Below are 9764 nucleotides of genomic sequence, written 5' to 3'. Positions count from 1 at the left end.
TGCGTAGCTATAGGTGAATTTCAGCGCTATGCGCTTGATCCCCTAACTAGTTAAACTAAATTTAATGAAAGTTAAAAATGAATTAAAGGTTGTATTAGCAATTGTGGGTGACGTCACTTATGTTTGTGTTTAAAGCGAGATCCCAAACAAACCAAGTTAGCTCGCCCCTCCCTCCTGTTTCGTACATCATGGGAAAAAAACGATCATGCACGCGCATTTCTTAGCTAGAGCTACCCAAGTTTAGTCGAGCTTCATATTATTTTAAGAAGGATATTTTCACACACAGTTCACATCCAAACAAGTCAGCACTAGCAGCTACTCACCTGTCCAGAAGAACCCCAGTGCAACCTCGGCGTCCGATTTAAAAAAAAATTTTTTTTTTTTTTAAAGTAATTATTTTTTACTTTAATTTCTTTCCACCGTTCAAAGGCCTTCCCGATAACTATACGTGTCTTGGAATAAACACGACGGTATTCCCTCACCCTAATCCTCCTCCTCCTCCTCTTGGGGATTGACTCAGCCATGTTCAATTTCTCTTGTTGATAGACGCTGGCTTCTTCTTCAGCTCCGACTTCGCATGCAGCTGTGCACGAGCGCAAAACCTCACAACACCCAGCCCCTGTCGGTGATTGGTTGGAACACTGTTTATTTTGGTTTTGAGTGGTTGGTGAAACCAATTGTTTTTGTGTGCAAATCTCAAAGCCTAGGCTGCCTACAGAGACGCGTTTTTTTGACAGCTTGCTTATGGGGCGGGCAGCTAGCGGATCGTTAGGAAAGATTAGATGAATGTGATAATTTATCTTTGAGCCTGAAATCGCTGATACAACCTTTAACTGACTTGGCAAAACCTTGTTTGAATGTTCTGAAAAAAAATAAAAGCAAAAAAAGCCTAGATGGATGGATGGATGGATGGATGGATGCGGCTAATTCAATCGAAATTCCAACATATGAATTGAAAGGCAGCCAATTCTTTAATTCTGAAATGTTCACAACCCTGTTAAGCAGCTTAATGTAGAAAAACGTTTGGACTCATTTGAAGTGCAAAACATCCTAAAGGTTGACAGATGGGAAATTTTGCTCTGTGTATAATGGCCCACATGTCTGTCATAACCATAGTAGGAAAAACGAGGTAACAAACAGTCCAGGGAAACCATGAAACGGCTATGTTCATAACAGCCATGTTAATTAATGGGCCTTTCATAGGTGCTGGATAAACAGGAACTGGTTTGTATTGGGCATTGGATTACTACAATGTATACATGCAATTGTGGTGCTCCAGTGAAATGTGTGTGAAAGATATGCCCTCTCCGTAGCTCTGTTGCTCTGTTCTACTGCGCACGCTTGTAGCCGTGTTCTGATGTGATGAAAATTCATGAAGCGTGCATGTTAACTACATTACAGAGTCTCCTGAGTTCCTTGACATGAATAAAAAAAGGCCTCATCTTGATGCCTAATTATTTTTGGACTTGACAGCCTTGTAGCGGCCAACGCGTTGTAGGTCACAATGGTTTCATTGGTTTCCTGAAAAGATGCGCAGCGGTAAGCAAACCCATAATTGCCACCCATAATGAGGACATTCCTGGTACACGATGGCCTAAAGAACCTCTGGTGCACTCATGTCTGAGTGTTTTTCTAAATTCCAAACATTTCTGTGTTACTTTGAGATGATAAAGCCCCAAGTGTTGTTTGTTGGAAGTATCAAAGGGCCATAAAGCCAAAGTTGTCTGTACGTATATAGGTGCAACCAAGAAATCCTATCAGTTTTGATAATCTCTCTCTGTGTAACTGATGTCTTAAGTTTATGATAATACCTTATGAAAATATTCTTTACCACAGCATCTTTTGAATATAAGCACACGCTATTAACCGATTTGGAACAGCGCAGATTCATGATGAAAATAGCTTCTATTGGTGGACGCGATGGTTTTAATTCTGAATGTGTTCTCTTATTGAGGCAGAATGCAGAGTGAAGTCTATGACGGACGCCTGTGGGCATTCAATCACAGAGGATGAGGTTTCCCAGCACAGCCAGCTCAGCAAGGCCCATGTCAGTCACATGGCTAATGACCGTTTCAGTGACGGCTTCCTATCAACGTAATAAGAAGCACCTGTTAGTGGGGGAGCCCAAACTTCGAGAAAGGGTGTAATCAACCCCGGGGGACTGATTGAATCATTCCTTATGACGGTGGAGACGCGCTTCAGCGCAATGTTGCCTCCACCCAGGGCCACTGGAAAAGGATCTTCCCGGATTACCCGAGGATGGGCACACCGGATGAGCCTTATTGGTTTGTGATTGTTCCACATTAACCCTCTGATTGTTCAAGAAGACATTATTAAAGGCTTCCTGAGAGAAAAATTGCAATCTTAATCATCTCTTCTTTTACCATGACGACTGTAAACGTAACGCAAGGGAAGCATGCCGAAGTCTCCTTGGAAAACCTGGGATGGCTCCTGGTCGATTAAAGCCATTGTGTAATTTCATGTCTTCCTAAGCACAATGAGCAATGAGATTAAGATCAATTTGGTCTTGCGCTTGGATTTCCCCACCTCCGTCAAGGCCCGAGCCCCCGCCGTGTCAACCTGGGCCCATTGGGAAATCAGCGATCTCCAGACAGGTCATCGCTGGCCCATGTATATATTCATGGGCTTAATCTCGCATCATTTCTATGGTGTGGGGAAAAGAAATGCATTCAATTTACACTCTCTCCATTTGCCTCATACAGTACACACAAGGGAGGCATCCATATGTGTGTCTAACATGCTAAGGATTCATTCGGTTAGCGCAAAACGTTTTGGGAGGCAGAATCCAGTTCGTGAAATTCAGCCTGTATGCTTTAACTCAGAGAGGAGCCTCAGTGGGAGTCTGTTGGTTGGAGTGGAAGGCTTCAAGTTGTCTCCGGCAGATGCTGAGTGTGTATTAAACAGATTAATTATTAAAACATGCTTGACAGATGAAAAGTGGGACCTCGGGCTAAAGAGAGAATGTTTATTCTTCTGCCATATACTGTAGTCATTTGGCTCCAGCTCACAAGTTATTGGGCACCTTGTTGAGGATTTGAGGGCTTGGTGTCATATGTGCGACGCACAAACCGTTTGGGGCTGTCCAGACCGGTACGGCTCTGATGGAAAATATGAGGCCCTTTATAGACCTGATTTACTGATTCAAAGGGTCTGTCTGAGGGTATTGTGTCTTGATGTGGTGATAGGATACTACAGTCCTCTCTAGAGTAATATATAGATAAATCTGTTAATGATTTACATTTATGGTTTTAGTACGTTATTTTACGTGAAGCTAAAACAGCTAAAAGATCTTTTGAAAAATGTTGGAAACTGTTTATAATATCCATAGATAGATAGACAGACAGACAAAATAGACATAATTTCCATTTGGTCCCCCCCCAAAAATTATTATTATTTTTTTCAGGTTTAATTTCCATTTGGATGATTTATCTCTTTAAACTGGTAGGGTGTAGCTTTTGAATGAAATCAATTTTCTTTTTCCACATAGATCTACCACACTACTGCAGGAAAATATGCGGGAACCAGAGGGAGAACATCCTCTTTTGTTGGTCTTCATGATAAATTTTGCATGCATATTAACCAGCAGGGATGGCTGCCAATGTCCTAAACAGTGGTGATTGCAATTTCTGTTTTATAGAAAAAAAGGAGCGATGTGTTGCAAGTGGCTCTCTCTGTTGTGTTTCAAGGCCAAACCGAGCTGCATCTGGCACTGGGTCTGAATGCCACCTGCTCCGGCAAGTCCCTGAGCTTTTCCACCAGAACATGTGACCATGCAAATTGGGAACAAATTATTCTGTCCGAGAACGGAGCGTTTGCTGCGGCAAAAACGATCAAGAAAGGACCCTTCTCCCATTAGACAGCGAAGACATGTGGTGGCAGCCACCGGTTACCTGGCCTCCCTGTTGACAGGGCTGTTGCTGATGGCCCCCAGCCCCCCTGGACCCTGGGGAATGGGCCTCAGATGCAGATGATCACTATTAGGAGCCGGACAGCCCTCCCCTCAGAGCGATTAGCATTCCCCTGGCGTGACCTACAGGTGTAGCCCAGATTAAGTGAATAAATTCATCGCCCTGAGGATCACGGGGCCTGACCCCTGCTGCTGGCGCCTGAATTAGAATGTGTTTGGAGCTCGCGGGCACGGTGATGATTGCAAGCTAAACATGGACGGCGGCGAAAAGAGGGGGAAGGAATGATGTCGATGGCTAAGGTTTATTTGCAAAACAAACGAACTGTTTCATTAGATTTCTCACCCATCCGAGTAAGAATTGACTACATCTTTTATTTTGCCGGTGTGTTTGAGATTCATAGGAAAGAGGGAGGGGGGGGGGGGGGGGTTCAAGTAATTCAGGCTCATGTTTTGTTTCCTGTAATTTAATCTGAAACTAGCTTGTTTTTCTTTCCCCATCGGACTTGCCTGTTCTGTTGACATTTTTCCTGTTATTTGTATACTGCAAAGTGGTCCATTTTCCCCCCATCAAAACTGCTTTTCTCAGTATGTATCAGGATGTCTTTTGAATTTACCTTCAGCTCCTGACAGACTTTAGAACGGGGCGCATGTACACAGATGAGGGGAAGATTCCTTTGTGCCCTGAGCATTTTCGTGAAGGCAGAGCCTGGCTCAAAGGCTGTCAGCACAAACACTGCTGGTTTGCTCTCAGTTGCACTCCCTGTAAAGGTTGAGCAGTTGAAACACACATGGGTTAACGCCATGCTCATTATGTACTTTTTCATCTCAGTGTTCATCTTATTCAGAGAAAAATAGCCAAGGAAAAGAAACCATCACAGTGTTCCCAAAACAGTGGAATATGGCTGAAGTAGAGCTATCACAATGCAACATTTCATGATTTTTAATTTAGATGGGTGAATAGACAGACAGACAGACAGACAGACAGACAGACAGACAGACAGACAGACAGATCGATAGATAGATAGATAGATAGATAGATAGATAGATAGATAGATAGATAGATAGATAGATAGATAGATAGATAGATAGATAGATAGATAGATAGATAGATAGATAGATAGATAGATAGATAGACGTTTATATTACTACAAAAAATATACATATTTCAAATAAATTCTGTTCTTTTGAACATTTTATTCATCAAAGAATCCTAAAAAAATTGTTGAACAATCCTACAAAAATGTTTTCCACAAAATGTTTAATAAAAAAATATTTAAAGTCCCCCTGTAGTCAATCATTGTATCCCTTAAAACTCATATTTGATCACCAAAATTACATATTTAAACGTCTTTTCCTTGATAAAATTGTTTTATTCATGCCTTAAAATAGCTCGAATGTAACTCTACACCCTTAACTCATTTAGTACAGTATATACGGTTATATGAATATGATTTTTTTTTAAATATTAAAATAGAAAAAAAAGTGGAAAACTTAATTGCTGTATGTAAAATGTAGGGGTTTTTTTTCTTTATTAAAAAAAACAATCTAATAAATGCAGCCTTGGTGAACATAAGAGACTTCTTTCAAAACATTAAAAACTGACCCTAAACTTTTGAACCATATATTTGAAAATATCAACTAATTTTATCTTGCTCTCAAATATTAAACAATCCCCATTTTGGCCCTCAACATGCAGTGTTGCAGTAATAGAGACCAGAATTAAGCTTAACTATTTACCAAAAGACTTTGCTTGAATTTGCCAGGGCATACTTTTATTTCTGCGGTCTGTTGAATGCTGTCACTATCAATTACAGTACCCCTGTATTCATTACACCAATAATAAACCCCTTTATATAATCTTTTCCCTGCAGTGATTCATCCTCTTACATGGACAAAGTGATTGTTAGTGGAAAAATTGTGTTAGGAACTCATTTGTCCCAAGTCCAGATTTGCTGTAGGGGTTGGTTGATGGAACCGAACATGGAGAAGAGGCACTCAACGCAGCAATCATCACTGTATGTCTGTCATATGGGCGAAAGAAGAGATTAATGAAATTCTATCTCTTTTTTACCAGTTTGCCTGTATTCATAATGGCAGAACTGACTCTTTCTCCTCTTTTCTGTAGATGACAGTGATTTGCCTTTGCATCTTGAAGACATCAAACCACTATCCACTATTCGTGTTTGTGGTTGTTGTTTTTAACTTGTGAGTTGATATCTGTGAGCTCCATGCAGAGCAGATGCAATGGAGGGAGAGAACTTTTAAACCACAGCTATGCTCTTGTTGCGTTGCATCACACATAACTGCATATTTTGGTAGAGGCCCTCTATAAATGAGGGTTAACTGCTAAGTTCACCCCATCTCCTCTGGACTTTTTTTATTGGATACCACATAGTGACCACAATTTAAAACCGTTGTGTGAAAGGAAGTGGGTTTAATGTTCAGGTTATGTTTTGTTGTTTTTTTCCTTATACTGTCATATTTTATTATTCAAAAGCCAGATAGATGTCCATTGCCCGCAGAGCTGGGAAAAATTCAGAATAGAAGAACTTGCTTCTTTTCAATTTGTGAGTTGAAATTTGAATCGAGTTGGCTCCTATCTATCTATCTATCTATCTATCTATCTATCTATCTATCTATCTATCTATCTATCTATCTATCTATCTATCTATCTATCTATCTATCTATCTATCTATCTATCTATCTATCTATCTATCTATCTATCTATCTATCTATCTGTCTCTGTCATACTTCAAGGCTTTTAAGCCCTTTTTTCAAAATTGCTGTTTGTTTTGACAAAATTAGTTTTTCTAGACATTTGAATTTCTTTGGCTTTTTTCATTCATTTTAAATATTCCGTACATTTAATTTTGCATTGCAATTCTGCATCCTGTTTGCTACATCAGTTCGAATCCAATTCAAATTCAGGAAATGGAATTCTCAATTAAATTCTAAATGGTGCACAACCTTGATGGCCTGAAATAAATACTTATTCTTTTCGGAAAAGAAAAAAAAAGGTTTTCTAATCATAAATTACTGAGCAAGCTTCCAATTCAAAGCCAGAATCTCCCAGTTTGCTTGAGTCAGCCAATTCTTTTTACACACTCTTATTATTAATTACATTCAGCTTTAGAAATGAGACATTTAAAGTCTAATTTAACCCATATCATTCTACATTGGCCCGTATTAAAGTATCCTCTTATTCCCTGTTGGATTCGGGGCTCTGAACAGTAAAATTTGGGTTTTAGACTCGTCTGGTCCGCCTCTTCATATGCAGTATTAATTAAGTAATGATATAGTGGCGTGCTGGAGATTATGTCAACAGAGGTGCATTTATTTCAATAGAACGGGGTGGATTAGGGCAGGTCTTGCCTGCATGCGGAGAAACCGTTTGAGAGCTCAACTGGCCAAAGATGAACATAAGGCCCATTTGCATAAAGGTCAGACCATTTGTGTGTAGAGTTCTCATCCAGTTCTCACCAGCCATCTCGAACAAGTTTCAGGTACAAATCAAATTACACTACAAGAATAAACCGGTGGAAGATGAGATATTAAAAAAGATAGAGAGTGGTCGTGAGACATATTCCAGTCCCTTTATCCGTCTACTTCTTCAGCTCTTGTTGTTATCAAATGATACAGTTGCTCAAGCACAGCGTTTGAATCCTAAGGACCTTAGGGAGCGGATTTGTCTCTCACAAACCCCCTTCTAACGGGGATTAAGGGGATTAGACACCAGAAAATGACCAAGCGCAAACTCCCCGAGCAGCCTGGGCCTTCCCGGCGCACCCCGTCCAGGGATGGACCTGAGGCTGGTTTACAAAGTTGCTCTCAAAGGCCCTTCTTACCATGACAAAGGCCCCAACAATTCACCGATCCGCCAGAATGGCAGACAATGAACTTGCTGCGGTCCACCCAGCTCATTTTCATCTGAACAAATGGCATTACACTTGGCAATGACATTGTTCTAAATACGAACATGGCGCTCCTCTTTCTTCGCGGAGCTCAAGGTGTCATATTAATTATTTAAATCTGCAGAAAATTTCCAGCTCTATTCCTCCAAGGCCTTACCCAGTGCCAGAAGGTCTGGAATCTGCATTAGTTTTGTTAATTAGAGCTGAAACAAGGCTTTGATCTCAATGAAAATCAGAAAAAAGGAAAACTTCCAGAATGAATTATTTTCTTTCTAACCTATTTTTCTGCAACGATTCTTTTTCCTAGTCTCACGCATGTTTATTCCTGCTGTGTCAAAGTTTGTTTTAACTGCAGATAATGGCAGACGCAAGGTCAAGGTTTTGCGCAGTTAACCAGCTTTAGAAGGTCAATGATGCACACAATCGCAATACTACTTGCTCTATGATTCTGTTAATTGACAACAATAATTATAATATCGTTTTATAGAGCAATAATATGAAAAATGTAATCAATCTGTTTACTGTTGAAGTTTAACACAAATTGAAAGCAATTAGTCGAGGCCTTTTAAGAGCTGTTTTCTCTGTTTCCGTCAAACATGTTTTCGGGAAGCGTCCACGACCTTGTCAAGCTCCGTTTTCTCAATACCTCAATATTTTGTTGACTCTCCCTCAGCGAGGGTCAGTTTAATCAACGTGCTTGCCGAAATAAGTGTTTGTCCACTCAGACAGCGTGGCCAATTTGGTCCCGCTTTATCCGCAGCTTAGATGGAGATCAAACTCCCTCATCTCCCGGTTTCCCCCTTCTGTCTTTCAAATCTCTCTGTTTATGTATACCCCCTCCCTCAGCTGCCCACGTAAAGATTTAACGATGGAAAGTGAAATAATTACACTGGAGCGCAGCTAGCCCATGGCACCGGGGCTTGATGTTGACCCTCCGAGCCCCGGAGTCAGCCCTCTCCCAAAGCTCACGCGAACAGGCGTCAATGAATACAAAGGATTGAGGGGATTAGCCCATAAGACATTTGGTAGGCATTGTTCTCTAGCCGTAAATGAGTTTCGCCAGTCGCATGCGGCACGGGCCAAAGTCGGGACATCTCGGTGAGGAATTCTTATAATTAACCCTCTCTCTCTTTCTCTCAGAGAGAGAGAGAGAAAAATGACAGCTTTGGCCTCTGGATCCTGAATCTTGGACATTAGCAATTGAATAGAGAGCTTTCATACTGTATATCATTTTAATCTTTCATGTTTAGATCCACCAGATGGCTTATTATTAGCAGAGCTGAGGAGAAAGAGAGACAAATGGTCTTGTCTTTTTTAGGTAGAGATCAGCAGGAAAATGGCATTCATATAGGCTGAGCATTGGATAATTGTATATGTGGCTGTTCAGAGCTGCATCCAGCCTCTGCCTATAAATCATAAAACTATTAATAACAGACAGATGCAGGTCCAAAGAAATGATGTGCCGTTTGATAGGGAACAAGAAATATGGGTTGGAAATGGAAGATATATTATTGCCACATAATGTCATATATCTCATCCAAGTTTTGTGAAATATCATGTAAAAATGTCTTTACTTTTTTTCCCAACGAAATCCACATATTTGAATGTCAACAGTGGAATATAACACTGAAAAGGTCACTCGTTCGTTTACACACTACGTTTAATTTAATGTCAAGATGAAAGCATTCTATAAAAAATGAACATGAATAACAAATGTATTAATGCTTTCATATTTTAGTATTAAAAATTTATGTTTTTCTCCCAAGTCACTTTTATTTGTATAGATTAGGCCATTCATAATTTACTATTTTAGTATATTCGGAAGCATTTTATTGAATCTATTTATTGCATGATACACTGGTGGATTCTATGAGCTCTGGTCCTGTTTGATAATTGAATTTTGAAATCTGGTAATGACATACTTT

The sequence above is a fragment of the Phoxinus phoxinus genome (genome assembly GCF_949152265.1).
Source record: "Phoxinus phoxinus genome assembly, chromosome: 7".
Classification (NCBI taxonomy): Eukaryota; Metazoa; Chordata; class Actinopteri; order Cypriniformes; family Leuciscidae; genus Phoxinus; species Phoxinus phoxinus.
This window is presented reverse-complemented; position numbering follows the sequence as displayed.